Raw genomic sequence first — 15,413 nt, 5'->3', positions numbered from 1 at the left:
ATTTTTTCACTTCACTGAATGTCTCGCAGTGATTATTATTAGTTTTGTTCCCCCTAGGTAAACGCTCAAAATGCTTTGTTTTCATGTTTTCATCAATTATTTTAAAAATGCCTGCATTGCAAACTGCACTGCAGATGGAAAGGATGGAAACAAACACAAGGAAAGAAATGGTCGTATTCTGATTACCGTATTAATGTTGCTCTACCAAGGTGCCCTCTAGTGGCTGAAGTTGACCAGTGCATTCAGCTGTCAAGCAAGGAAGGAATAAATAACCTTACATTTCTGAAGGGTAGACAGGAACCGTGTATTCGACACCAAACTAAAGTAAAAAAATACGAGCAGGAGTGCATTTACATTGTCTGGCAGAAATCTTTCTGAATTCAGATATATGATAGTGATGCATCGTTGTGAAAATTAGAGCAGTATTTTCAATAATCAGCCAAATCGTTGATTTCCTTTGAAAATATTTACTAAGGTGCCTGAAATAAATTAAAATCTTTTTCCTATAATTAAATATACATTCTAACCAGGATCTTCCTCTTAAGAGTGTAGCAACATATTAATAGAAGATGTCAAGTTAATCATATAGCAGTATTTTACTTTTTTGATGACGTTGATGCTATCCGCCTTACATACCTTGTCAGCTGCAACTATTGCAAAGTAAGCTTGTGAGAAGCATGACCACCTGGTTATTCACTATTTGAAAGGTGTTAATACGGATATTAAAGTTGTCAATTACTTTATCAATACAATCTAGTTAGTTAGCACAGCTGTATAATATGTTTAGACTACTATTGTCAGAACCCCTGTCTGAGCGCCATGGGGCACAAAGGGGTAACTGTCCCAAACTATTATGGTGAGGCCATTTACTCCTGATGTCCCAGGGCCTGGCGTACTATGGATCCGGAGCAACTGGGCCAAGTACCCCTTCTGCACTGGCCTCTCAGTGGAATCTGTGGATAAGCCAGGGCCGGACAAGCCATATCCGGAAGGGCGGGGGCTGGTTTTGCACCAGTGAGGGCTGTTTTGTTGCTGGAGGCAGGTTTTTGATTCGATTCAAAGAGAAGGAAATTTAATTTCCATGAGTAACACATTCATTAAATGCAATTGTAATTGAAAGCATTAATGTTTTGGCATGTATCAGCTTGAATACATTTGTGATGCATGTAATATTTACAGTGCTCTCAGTGTGATAAGAAGAAAAGGAGGGTACTGGGTAATGGGGTGAGTTGGTGAGTGAGGGACAGGGTAAAGGTATAGTGACATAGGCACAATTACTATTATATACAATAAGACCTTTCCAGCCAAATATAGGTCAATATTTCATGCCTGCGCCTCTTCCCTGGTGGTCCAGTGGGAGAGCACTCTGCTCTTCTGCTGTTCTGGCTCTCTTGGCTTTTCTCTCGGTGCCCTCTTTTCTCTCTTTGTTCTCTTCTCTCTTTTCTTTTTCTCTCCTCTTTCTCTCTTCTCTCCTGCACTCCCCACGTTTTCCCCCCTCTGCTGCTGCCCCCATTGCCCCTCCCACTCCAGCGTGTCCTTCCCTCTCCTGCCTTCGAACTGACCACCCTCTCGCTGACCCCTACTTAATGGCAGCCGCTGCATGGCAAAAAGAGCTAGATCACTGACCTGGTCAGTCTGACTGCTCTACCAGCGCAGCTCCACCACTAAGTACTGCCGCCTGAGCTCAGTTACAGGGTGTTCAAGGCCTTCCTCCACCCAGAGGCTCCTGCCTGTGCCTCACTCATCCCTGGTGGTCCAGTGGCAGAGCCCTCTGCTCTTCTGCTGTTCTGCCTCTCATGGCTTTTTTCTCAGTGCCCTCTTTTCTCTTTTCTCCCTTTGCTCTCTCTGTTCTCTTTTCTTTTTCTCTCTTCTCTCTCTTTTCGCTCCCGTGCTTCATGTGTTTTCTCCCCACCACTGCTGTCCACACTACCCTGCCCCCTCCAGTGTTTCCTTCCCGCTCCCGCCTCCCAGCTGACCGCCCTCCTCCGACCCCTACTTAACGGTGGCTGCTGTGCGATCGTGCCACTGGTGCACCAAAGGCAAGCCCATCTGTACCTGTCCGCGATGAGACCGCGACCAACGCCAGGGTCCCTGGTCCTCTGATAAACCTCTGCTATGACTCCAGCACCCTCCACACCCTCAATCTCAGCCACAGCAACAATTGCCAGCTTTCGGCACTGGATTCAAGCAAGCAGGGCTGAAGACGGCTGTAATGCCAGAAATCGGTCCTCGGAAGCTTGTTTCCGGTCCAGGGAAGGCATGGCTTGGCAGTTCGGGCTAGACTGTTTCCATGAGGCACAGGGTCAGACTGATTTGCATATAGCCATGTCTGAACTGGGGTGGCAGAGTGGGCTAAAGAACGGTGATGGATTAAACCCAGATCTTTTGACTGGGTGTGAGTGTTTGATTGGTTCAGATGCTCCGTCCATCACCACCCCCTTTTGTACCGCTTTTGGCCACCATAAGTGTGGCAGGGTATGCTCAGACGTGAGTCCCTTGCTCACTTTGCCACTGGATTCAAGCAAGCCGGGCTGAAGACGGCTGTAATGCCAGAAACCGGTCCTCGGAAGCTTGTTTCCGGTCCAGGGAAGGCATGGCTTGGCAGTTCGGGCTAGACTGTTCCCATGAGGCACAGGGTCAGACTGATTTGCATATAGCCATGTCTGAACTGGGGTGGCAGAGTGGGCTAAAGAACGGTGATGGATTAAACCCAGAACTTTTGACTGGGTGTGAGTGTTTGATTGGTTCAGATGCTCCGTCCATCACCACCCCCTTTTGTACCGCTTTTGGTCACCATAAGTGTGGCAGGGTATGCTCAGACGTGAGTCCCTTGCTCACTATGCCACTGGATTCAATCAAGCCGGGCTGAAGACGGCTGTAATGCCAGAAACCGGTCCTCGGAAGCTTGTTTCCGGTCCAGGGAAGGCATGGCTTGGCAGTTCGGGCTGGACTGTTCCCATGAGGCACAGGGTCAGACTGATTTGCATATAGCCATGTCTGAACTGGGGTGGCAGAGTGGGCTAAAGAACGGTGATAGATTAAACCCAGATCTTTTGACTGGGTGTGAGTGTTTGATTGGTTCAGATGCTCCGTCCATCACCACCCCCTTTTGTACAGCTTTCGGCACTGAGCAGCACCCAACGCCCAAACTCCTATCGTCACTGCCACTGCACCTTCACCTACCTCCAGACCCCAGCTGCAGCTCCCAACCTTGCAGACCTCACTGTTCACAAACCACTCAACTGCATCCTCATCAACGTGCTCTCCCTACACAAGCACACCATAGACATCTGGGACCTCCTAACCACCCACATGCTCGACGTCGCCTTCCACACAGAAAGCTGGACCAACGCCAACTCCACACCCCACAGCGCCACCGCCATTTCCGATGGATACAATATCCCGTAGAAAGACAGTCCCACCCTCCCAGGAGGAGGTATTGCCATTGTCCACAAAAGCACCCTCCATATGACAACCTCCAGCACGGACAACACTACGACCCTCATGGAGCATCTCAACTTCCAGATCCAAACCAACCCGTAAATGATTCCCTGCAGAACCCTCATTTACAGGCCACCCAGCCCAAAGCTCCTTTCAGCGACACCATTGCTGACCTCATAGCACCCCCCGCCCTAGCCTCCACAGACTACGTCCTACTCAGAGACCTAAACTTCCACCTGGACAACCACGATGACCTCAATACCACCGTCATCCTATAGAACCTCACCAACATAGGACTGCAGCAACTTGTCACCACCGCCCAGCACACAGCTGGACACACACTTGATCCCATCTTTGCAGAAGGAAACAGCGTCTCCTACAGCCACACCATGGAGCTCATCTGGACAGACCACCACTGCATCCACTTCTCTTTCAGAAAACCCACAGTTTACAAGCCCACCAACTGCCTCCCCATAGTAGCTGGAACAAAGTCACTGAATAGCAGCTCACCTCCACCCTCATCAGCACCCCACCACCGACGACGCCAGATGCTAACACCACGACATGCAACCTTCACCGCTGGATCACAAACTGCACCAACACACTTACCCTCCTTAAGAAAGCCACAGGATGACACATCAAGAAAGCAAGCTGGTTCAACCCTGCACTCCAAGAATCTAAGCCTTTCTGCCAACGAATCGAAAAGACATGGTGGAGCAACAAATCCCCAGAAACACGCACCTCCTACAGAGCAGCCACCACAGCACACCACCAACTCATCAAATCCACAAAGAAGAAATTCCTCCAAGACAGAATCCTCACCAATGCCCACAACAACAAAGAACTCTTCCCCATCATCAAGGAATTTGCCGAACCATGCAGTGAAACAATAGACGTCCCACCCTGCCAAGACCTCTGCAACAGACTAAGCACCGTGTTTCACCTCAAGATTAATATGATCTATGACAACTTCGACAACCAAGACCTCTGCACTGCTCCAGCTCCCCCCAGAGACACCACCCAACTGACCCTGCTTACTTGGATCCCACTCACAACTGAAGAAACCTTAGAGACCATGAAGAGCATCCACTCCAGAGCACCCTCCGACCCCTGCACATCCCACATCTGCCACAGAGCCTCAACGGCCATCACACCCAAACTACACCAAATGATCAATTGCTCCCTCAAAACTGCCACATTCCCTGATGGCTGGAAACACGCCAAAGTCAACCCCCTCATGAAGAAACCCTCCGCAGACCTGAGAGACCTCAAGTACTTCAGTCCCATCTCCCTGCTTTCATCCAAACCCAAGGTCACCTAAAAGGCCGGCAACACACAGCTAGCAAACTTCATCGAAGCCAACAACGTCCTGGACATGTCCCAATCCAGTTTCTGCAACAACAACAGCACCAAGACTGCCGTACTCGCTGCCACCAATGACATCTGCTCCCTCCTCGACCAGAGCCAAATGGCAGCACTCACCCTTTTGGACCTCTCGGCTGCCTTCAACATGGTCTCCCACCGCACCCTAGCTACCAGACTCAACAACACCGGCATCCGTGGAAATGGAAAGGCCCTTGACTGGATCTGACCATTTCTCAAAGGCAGAACGCAGTGAGTCAGACTCCTGCTCTACATCTCAGAACCAACAGAGACCAGATGTGTAGAACCCCAGGGATCCTCCCTCAGCCCCACCCTCTTCAACATCTATATGGCACCCCTCATGAGCATCATCAGAAAGCACAGGCTCAACAACATCTCCTATGCCGAAGACACCTAGCTCATCCTCTCGATCATCAAAGAACCCAACATCACCAGACACAAATTCCTTGAAGCGATGAAAGCTGTTGACACCTGGATGAAGAAGAGCTGTCTGAAACTCAACTCAGAGAAAACAGAAGTCCTTATCCTTGATTCCACCCCCTCCACATGGGACGATTTATGGTGGTCCCCTGCCATCAGAAACCCCCACACCAAGGGACCACGCATGAAACCTTGTTATCGTACTAGACTCGTCGCTCACTATGAACCGACAGATCAACACCATATCCTCAGCCTGTTTCAACACCCTCTGCACACTCTGAAAAAGTTCAACTGGATCCCATCCAAGTCCACTAAGGGATAACTCATCTCTGATCTCCCACAATCTCTTGCATTTCTGGGGTAACTTATTCTTATCAGACCAACCTATAGTGATGAATTGTTTTACCATTTCGAAGCCTCATCTTCCTCATATCCAAAAGCCCAATCCTCAATCACAATTGCCTCATTACAGTCATTGGTGATTGCAACATTGTATTAATCCCAGTCGATACTGATAAGTTAATTGAAAGGTAATGGGGAATGACTTAAATAATCAGCCACCTTGTTCTTATTCCCCCGGTGTTGCAAAGTCATCCTGTGCCCTGAGCACCCCCCCAACTTTCTGCTGAATGGTACTGGTGGTAACTGACTCTAACTGACACTGGCTCTGCCTAACCAGGCCCAGGGCCAGTGCTATATAGAAAACACTTAGAATACAGTGAAAACACCTACATACACTAGGGTACACTGAGGGTTGGGGTAACCCTGTGATTGGCATGACCTACCCCATAGGGCCCGAGTACATAATAGAGCAGGGGGATTAAAACTACCTATCAGCCCCTAGCATAATAATAGGGCATGGCAGTTTAGAGATCATCAGCCCTTTAAGCACTTTGCATGTGTGTATTGCTGAAGCCTGACGTCTTTTTTTAAAGTGGCTCTGTGCTACAGGACTGCTTTTAAAAAGTAAATTGTGCCCAAACTCGAATTTTGTTTTTGGGGCACTTAAAACCCCCGGGGTCTCTCTAGGTGTCCCAGGTGTGGGGGGTCAAGTATCTATAAGGTGGACCCTTATAAAATGAGTTTTATATGCCCTTGGTAACGTGAAATTGCACATTTCACTCCCCACATTGTGATAAAGTGCTGCCCAAAATCGACTTTTGTGGTAGGAGCACCGTGGTGGGAGGATCTGTAATATTCTTGCATATTCAGAACCCCTAAAGTCTCCCCTAGGTGTTCCAGGGGTGGGGGGTATGTAGTGTACTTATATAATGCGTTTTTATAAGCCCTGTGCTGGGAAAATGAGCCAGTCACTTTTCCCATGTCAAATCCTAGGCCATAGGTTAACATTGGAAAAGGTAATTAGTTAATAACTGGAGAAAGAAAAGCCATAAAACTAAGATTAAAGGACGCAGTAGAATGATAATGGTAAATCCAACAATATATTCAAATGTACTGACAAGAAGTTATAAGACTTCTTTTGTCTGTAAGCCAAAATTCAACCCTGTGCTGCTCTGTCCTGATTGGTCAGAGATAAGTGGGTGAGCCAGGCTGCTTTGAAGAGGTGAGAAATGACCCCTGGAGTTAGGAAGCCTCACAGGGAGGAGAGGTTGCTGGGCATAGAAATGCCAGAGCAGGTGGAGGAGTCGTAAACCATGGACTTCAAGAGTAAGGTGAGGACCCCAGGGTCATTTACAACTCTCCTCTTTGACCCAAGGCAGATGCTAGGTTTAAGAAAGGAATGAGCAGATGCAAAGGGGGGAGGATATGGAGATTACCCATCCTAGGGTTATGTTTAGCCAGCTCTTCTCTTCCTGCTGAAACTTCTGACATATTGAATTTTGGAAGGCTGGTGGTTTCTGGGTTAGCATTTTCCCACACTCTGCATGAAGTGGTCAGACCTTTGGGTGGAACCCTGCAGCCCATTAGAAAGGAGTGTCCTCTTGCAAGATAAGTTGGAATAAGTATCTGAGAAGGGCAGAGCCCCTCATGTCTGCTGTTTGAAACTTAAGAGAGTCAGAAGGGTCTGCGCTGAAGAGTTTGATGTGCATTTCCAAAGGCCTGGACTCTGAAGATTGCGCTTTTTTGCACCATTTGAAACTACAGCCCTGCGGATCAAACCTGCTTCAAAAGGACTAAAGAGTGGACTTCCTGCAAGCTCAGGTTAACAGAGCGCACCTGGACATCACCACAAAGAATCCCCAGCCTGGAGTACTACCAGTGGGTTTGTAAGGGTTTTGTTCAAGTGGATTGTGGGAATTGAAGTCTCATACTTTCACAGACCCTCTTGGAGATTCCAGAACCTTGGATTGTGTGTTGGATACTTTGTGACTCGCAAGAAGGACTTCAGGAAGGAGTTGTAACTGGACCCAGCCTGCTGGAGGGGGCTGCACAAGACTGAGAGATCTTCCAGAACAATTGCTAGAGGTGAATGTGTCCCTGTCAGAGGCAAAGAAAATGACTAAAAGGGGCACTGTTGGTTTCTTAGCACTAGAAAGTGACTAATCTTTAAAAATGCATATCTCTGGTTCCCTACAGTGGATTATTATTTTTTGGTATCATTTAAAAGATAAAAATATTTCCTATTTTTATAAATTGGTGTTGGATTTTTATTTTGTGTTGTGTCCTAATTATTTACTGAATTGGTGTTTTTAAATGCTTTGCATACCTGTATTTGAAGTTAAGCCTACCTGCTCGTAGCCACGTTACCAAGGGTTGAGCACAGGAATAATTTTCTAAGACCTATTCTGAGCTCAATACTGTGTCAGTGGTCCTATTGCCAGTGGCAGACCTACATTTACCCCTACCAATAATCCACTTTCCAACACCCGGTAAGTGGTCTACATCATAAACAAAATCCAGGAACATTAGAGTCATCCATGCAATCCCAGGCATGGCTTTAACTAGCCTATCAGATGTTAAAACTTTCACAAGTGGCTTATGGTTGGTGCACAGAGTAAATCTGGCCTAAATTTGTCCATGGTCCACAGCAGCTAACATCTTCTTATCAATTACAGAGAACCTTTCAGCTGCTGGGAACAGGGAGAGTGAATCATTTATTTATTCTATTTTATTTATAAAGTTTTATACAGCCCAAACAAGATCTCGAAGGATATCAGAGCGCTTTACAATATGATGGGCGGAAGATCATAAATGCAATATCAACATCCAGTAGAGAGATAGAAAAAAAAAAGACTGGAATGGTCTGGAATGGTCGCTGAATGCAAGACAATTGCGCCCAGGAGGGTAATACCCATAAGCAGGTGTACACGGGCAACAAGGGGGGAGGTCACAGTGTGCATTAAAGAGGAGCCATTACATATGGAGGTACCCATGATAGTGGGAACAATGTCAACGAGCAAGTGACCCTATCCCTCTTGAGGTAAGAATTTGTTCACCTTGTACACTACAGTATAGTTTGTTCCCTCTTCAGAAGTCTGCGTTAACACAGCTCTGAGCCCTTTGCCCCTAGCATCAGTTGTCACCACACTGCAGGCATCTATATCAAACCCCTCCAACAGGACACCTGGGTAAATGTCCTGTTGTTTTGCTTCAGGGCCTCAATGTAGTTTCTCACCCCACTTGAATTCTTGCCTTCCTTTTAATAACTGTCTAAATCCATGTGTCTTCATAGCAAAATTCCTCACAAACTTAGAATACAACTCTGCGAGCCCTACGAACAACCTGACATTCTCTTTGGAATTTGGTACAGATGCATTGCTAACAGATTCAATGATGTCCTTTTTCAGAGAAATACCGTTCCTGCCTGCCTCATGCCCCAAGCATGTTAAAGACATCAAGGCAAATCTGCACTTTCTCATTCCAGTAGTAAGCCCTCTTGCATCTGATTACTTCAGAAACAGTTTCAACCTGTAGCCATGTTCTAGCCTGTTTCTGCCCATCACCAGTATATCACCCTGGAAACATGTCACCCCTTCAAGATCTTGTAACAGCCTATGTATCAGACGATAGAATGTATACTGTTATGAGAGAGGCCCCTCACACCAAAGGGACAGGGCTCTTTATAGGCTGTGACATCCAGTAAATACTCCTTTTGGTTTCAAATTTGTCCGTGTAGATTTCTTTCCCGGGAAAAAGAAACGCCATTTACTCCACCTCTGTGGGTCCATTTTCCGATCTCTCAATTGATATACAGTGTCCGTGTAGAGTTCTTTCCTGAGCAACAGGAAAGAAATCTACATGGATGACTTATATCAATTGAGAGATCCGAAAACTCACCCACAGAGGTGGAGTAAATGCCCTTTCCATTTCCAAATAACAAAGGGCTGAGGACTTATCTACCCCTCAAGAAGGAATCTCTACATAATTATTGAATAGGTGCTATATTTTACAGACAAGATTCAATGACAAAATATTTTCCATGAGAGTGGACGAATAAGTAATGCCTCATGTGGGCACTCCAATGAGCATATATATTCTTTGGAAGGTGAAGATAAACCTACGAATTCAATTGGTAATAATCACAGCAGGTTTCAAAGAGAGAAGCAAGTTGGGTCTTGAAAAACGTGGTCTATTTTTGGTCAATAGCATCGAAACGCATCGAAGCATCGAATAAGCTACATCTGATGATACTGGCATGCTTGATAGAAAGATTACATTATTCAGATACCAGTTATTATGATTATTCATTCCGATTAGCAAATTAACAGAAAACTGTGTGTATTGTCGTATGTGTTTTGTCTCTATTTCTCTTTTCTCTTTTCCTTTTCAAATTAATTTGCAGTGTTCCCATATTTTAAACATCATAATAATGTTGAAAATAGCTATTTGATGATTTGATGATTTGTTATATGTAGATCACAGTGGCGCATTAGTGGTGCATCACAACTATTGAATGCAATTGATTGTGTTACAGGATGTTATGGAATTTATTGTCATCTTATGATGACTTTTTATTGTAACAGTGTGCTTAAAATTTGTTTTAATAAATATAGAATATTTTGATACTAAGTATTTCTTTCTGTAGTGGCACTATAATTGTAAGGGGGTTCAGATGAATATATGAAGTGGAACTGAGATAGGTACTGCATGACTGGTAGTGTATGGACAAATTTGAAACCAAAGGGAGTATTCACTGGATGTCTCAGATGCTAGAACACTACATCAGCCAATGCTAGGCCAAAGGGCATGCGTACAAATTTGTAACACCCAAATGGCATGATGGATTACATCAACCTTTTACTAAATGGGCGTATTGAAATTTGGTGATAGGTAGAGGTTAAGTCAATCATGGAAAACTATTTGATGATTCCGTTGGTTTTAGATAGGAGTTTACCTATCACGATAAGTGGAAATTTGTCAACTACTTATTTTTGTTAAGGTCCATTGGATTTTTGAGCTACCCCTGAGGGTTCCAACCACTCTGAAATCTACATGAACTCAATAATTGCTTTACTTTCTAGTTTATCTACATCTTCCATCATGTTCCCTCTCACATCTACTGGCATGTTCCTTACTATGTGTCGCGCAGAAACTACACATTCTTTCAACACAATCTTGTGCATGAACCCATTCAGTTTTCACCCATCTCCTGGAAACACATTTGGGAACTGTTCCATCAGTTCCTCTTTTTTTTAATTACTGGTCTTCCCAATAATAAGACTTGGGAGCCGATTCACAGAACTAATCTGAGACAAAATCCTAAACGTACTACTTTTGGTATTCACAGAAGGCATTTAGTAGTAGTAAAGTTAGGATTTTGTCTTTAGTTAGGATTGTTTCTTAAGTTAGGATTTTGTCTTAAAACCAACACTTCAGACAAACTTAAGTTTAACTTAAGACAAAATCCTAACTGAAGACAAAGTCCTAACTTAAGACAAAAACCTAACTTAAGACAAAGTCCTAAATTAAGACACAATCGTAACTTTACTACTACTAAATGTCTTCTGTGAATACCAAAAGTAGTATGTTTAGGATTTTGTCTCAGATTAGTTCTGTAAATTGGCCCTTTGGTCTTTCCCATTAGGATCTGAGGTGATACCTAAGACTCCCTTGATCAATGTCCCCAAGGATGAAAAGTCCTCTTTCCGCTACATATAGCTCCCCTTGAGATCTCCTTTCTCTAAATTCAAACTTAACTAATCTATATCCAACTATAGGAATAGTTTTACCCATGAAGGTAACAGGGTGCACATCAGTGGGGTTTAGTTGATCCTCCAAAACACATGTGAATCTTTCTTCCCACACGGAATGCTGCACACCGGTATATGGCAAAGCTGAATCTGCCATGATTTATATGTCTACCCCACCAATGGTCATCTTACAGGGACAACTTAATTGACATCCAAAACAGCCGCCTCAATGCATAGAATGCCTTCATCACACAGAGACCCACTGTCAGTTTCCAGTTCTTCCTCATTATTTTCAATCACACTGCAAGGAAGGACAGGATTCCAACATGGCTGACGTACAAGCCATGAAAGCGGAACGTGCTCCAGCCTTCCTGGAGGATAGGGCGTAGGAACGGTGTTGGAAAACGGGGCAGCATCTGTGAGGCCTGCACAAATAACATGACTACATTTGTCCATCACTGGGAACCAAACACCCAATTGTAGCGCCTGACTCTCGGAGGGTAGCATTGCAGAGCAGTCTGAGGACTACTCAAGGGAGGTGGTGAGGGCTAGTAATCTCCTTTTGCAGGTGTGCAAAAATAACACTCAATAATTGATTGTCCAGTCTGTACTTTGCTTTATTAAAGTAAGAGTACTTCTATTAAACACACACACTACTCAATACTATGCACCAATTTACAAATATACATAAGCTGTTGGAATTACTTTGTGACATTGCATAACATCTCCACCCCTCCCTCAGGGGAGTGAGGTCTAGTGCCATCACTCCCATGTATGCACATCATCTTGCCCCCAATGCAGTTAGTTGATCATAACCTGGGGTGTGGGCCCTGCGCACTGGCACCTTCCCAGCGGCGACCCACCCCATTACCTCAAACATCATTAAAAATGGGTACACTTGCCTTGGTGACACATAACCCTGACTGAGCATCACCTACTGACCATAAAGTATGCACCTCTACATCTTAAGGGCTAACAGTCTGGGTTGTTCCTCACCTAACGGTAGCAGCAAGAATACATGTTTAAGCACCACTTTAGAATGATAGTACGCATAACATTTGGGTATCGTAAAAAATGCACTGCAATTACAGCCCCTAAAGGCATCACAGATGATCACAGGATTATGCATATACAGCCAGACACCCTAGCAGGAATGTCTGATAACATAACCCCACTTTGCTTATGACATTATCTTACACAGGCACTTCACATTACACATGTGACCTTCAGTCCCTCTAAAAGAAATAACATTAGCAAATGAATTTCTGGTGCAAGTACACCTCTTCACCTCCAGAGGATGCCCTTCTCCAGACATCCCTAACTCAGCCTTTCACTCCTTGATGCACCTCTCAACTCTCCTCCAGCTGTAGAACGTTAGTTCCAGCCATAGAGGAGTTAAAATGCTGACTGAGCCCTTGAGGGGTTATCCTTTTCAAGTCCCCATGACACTTAGGGAGGGGCTTCCAGCTTCGTGCTGGGGGAGACTGCGCTTCTCAAGCAGCTCCCCCTGCACCTTTGCACAACTTTGGGGGTGACCCCGTTCTCCTGGGGCCACCACAAGCTGAAAAATGATGTTTTCACCTTGCCTGGTCCTGGCCTGCTAGCAATTATGGGAAGGTTTGCTTATCTTATTAGCGGCTCCACAGCTGCGCTGGGGAGAGCTGCGATGCAGCCGTCGGCCTTCTGCCTCTTTTGCCGGCCTCGGTGGGGGGCCCGGTCCCACCCGGACCCCCAGCTTAGGGTAACGACTTGGGGAGCAACCCTCCGGCAGCTCGTTGTCCTTTCGGGGGCCCGCAATGTCCCCTTCTTTCTGCGGGGGTCCCGGTCCCACCCGGGACCCCCATGTGTCTTCTTGATGGAGGGCAGTCTAGGGAGCCCACCCCCGCCTGCCCCCTGCCGGCTCCCCACGAGGCCAGCACCCTCACGTGCTGCCACGGGAGCCGGCTGGGAACTTCTGGTAGTGGGCAGGCGCGTCTTCATCCTCCGGTCTGGCTGGACCATGGGGGAGTGCTGCGGCACTCCCACGGCCTCCTCATTCCCTCTGGGGCCCGGGAATAGGGTCCCGGGCCCCCAGGGCCATCTTCACGGGGGTGCGACAGCGCCCACCGGCTTTGCTTTATGGCCCGGGGATGTGGTCCTGAGCCTCTCCTCCTCTTTGCGGGTAGCGAGCTGGCGCTCCCCGTCGGGTCTCATCTTCGCCAGGGGCCAGGGTGGGCTCCTGGCACACCGTAGGGGACAGACTTCAAGGGGGCGCCCCCAGCATTACTTCGGGCCCGGGGATGGGGTCCTGGTCCCATGGGGGCCTCTTCGCGGGGGCGTGACGGCACTACCCCCTCCTCCACCTTTGGCAGGGGCAAAGGTGGTCTCCTGGCCCCCTGCAGAGCACCTTCACCTTCTGGGGGCAGCACCCGGGGACCGGACTCACCCCGGGGGCATCTCTGAGACCGGTGGCAGAGCCCCTCGTGCTTCGTCGTCGGTCTTCTTAGGGGTCAAAGGTCGCCTACCTTCCGGGGGCCATATCTCAGCCCCTGGGGGTCTGATCTGCCCCATTTGTGCGTCTTCTTGCTCCCGGTGGTGTCTACAAGCCACTGGGAGTACTCTCCTTTGCCCTCTGGGTCTCCAAGAGGGGGATTTTTGGAGGGAGCGGTCTTCACTGGCTCCCTGCGCCTCTCTTCTCCCTGCGCAGAGGCCCCTGCTTCTGCGCACCGGTCCTGGGCTCTTCTTCTGGTGCTGTTAGGAGCCTGGGGGGCAGTCAGGGGGGTCCTCCTTCCAACTGCCTATTGCCAGGCTCCAGCACCCTCTGCCTCAGCAGACCCCACCCCAGAGAGAGCTTCTCTTCCTGTGCAAGCACTTTTTAAAAGTTGAGTAGGAGGCTGGCAGGAAGTCTCTATTTGTCCTAGCAAACAGCGACACATCACTTCCCTGCCCCTGCTCCCTCCTTCTTGTCCAGCCTCTGGGTTTGTTCAAAATGGCATCATCCAGGGTCTCTGGCCATATGGTTTCTGAAAAAGCCCTTCCCCCCTCGCTGCCTTGCCTCCTTGGTGCAGCCTGGTGCTTGGCACCCAGTGATGGCTGCTGATGGATGAGCCTGTAGCCCCACCCATCTTCTCTTCATGGAGAGGAGGCCTTAGCTTATGGAAGAAAGGCTATCAATCTATCCTGCTGAGGTCAGCCTTCAGCAAGGGTCTGGTTATGGCTGGCTCAGTGAAATATGACAGTCCTGGATGACCCAAAAGCAGTACAAATATGACTTTGGACTCTGCAGTATACTCCTTTTCACATCCATTACAGTGGACTTAGGTGCATGTCTGGAATCTGTAGGCTATTTGAAAGTTACTTTAGCCCATGGGCTCCACATCCCGATAGGGGATTAATGCAGTGAAAAACAGTAAAACACACTGACTATCCCTGGCATGTGTCTTCCCAGTGTATAAAGCCTATTCCATGTCACCACCCCATTCTGCATAAGTCCTGCCACACCAGTCTATCTGCACCGGCTCCTTGGCTGCGCATGCTAGGAATCTCTCCCCTGCGCAGCCCCTACACGTGTGCACCCGCATGTACACATGTGTCTGCATGTAAACAGACTGGTGTCCCTTACTCCAGCTGCTGCGCAGTGGTCTGGTCATGCCAGGGGGACACCAGTAAAATCCCCATGCAGTCTCTTACATCCTGAGTTCACTGTGGGTGAGTCCCAACTTATGAGGCTCCCCCACAGTAAAAGCGCAACAATTAGGTGTTTTCAAAAAGCAAAAAAATATCTTGTTGGCCCGTATTGTCAGAGCCACCTTCTAACAAATGGCCACACCCTTTTCTAGGTCATAGAGAACGCAAGAAGGAGGAGAGATCGGCAAGGCAGGAAGCGTACAAAGACGGCTTTCTGACAGATGCCAGGACCGAAGGAGACGCGAAGAAGGAGAAAGTGGCGGTGACGTCGAAAGGCATGGAAACAGAGGAATTCCCTCTGGCAGTCCAACTGTGCATCAACAACCCAGCTGGGGAAGCGCTGAAGTGCCCAGAGAAGACCGGAACAGAGGACCCGAGAAGAAGCTGGTCTACGACGTCAGCTAAGGAACC

Source organism: Lissotriton helveticus, chromosome 2_1 (genome assembly GCF_964261635.1).
Source record: "Lissotriton helveticus chromosome 2_1, aLisHel1.1, whole genome shotgun sequence".
NCBI classification, from domain to species: domain Eukaryota; kingdom Metazoa; phylum Chordata; class Amphibia; order Caudata; family Salamandridae; genus Lissotriton; species Lissotriton helveticus.
The sequence above is the reverse complement of the archived record's forward strand: the minus strand, read 5'-3'. Positions refer to the sequence as shown.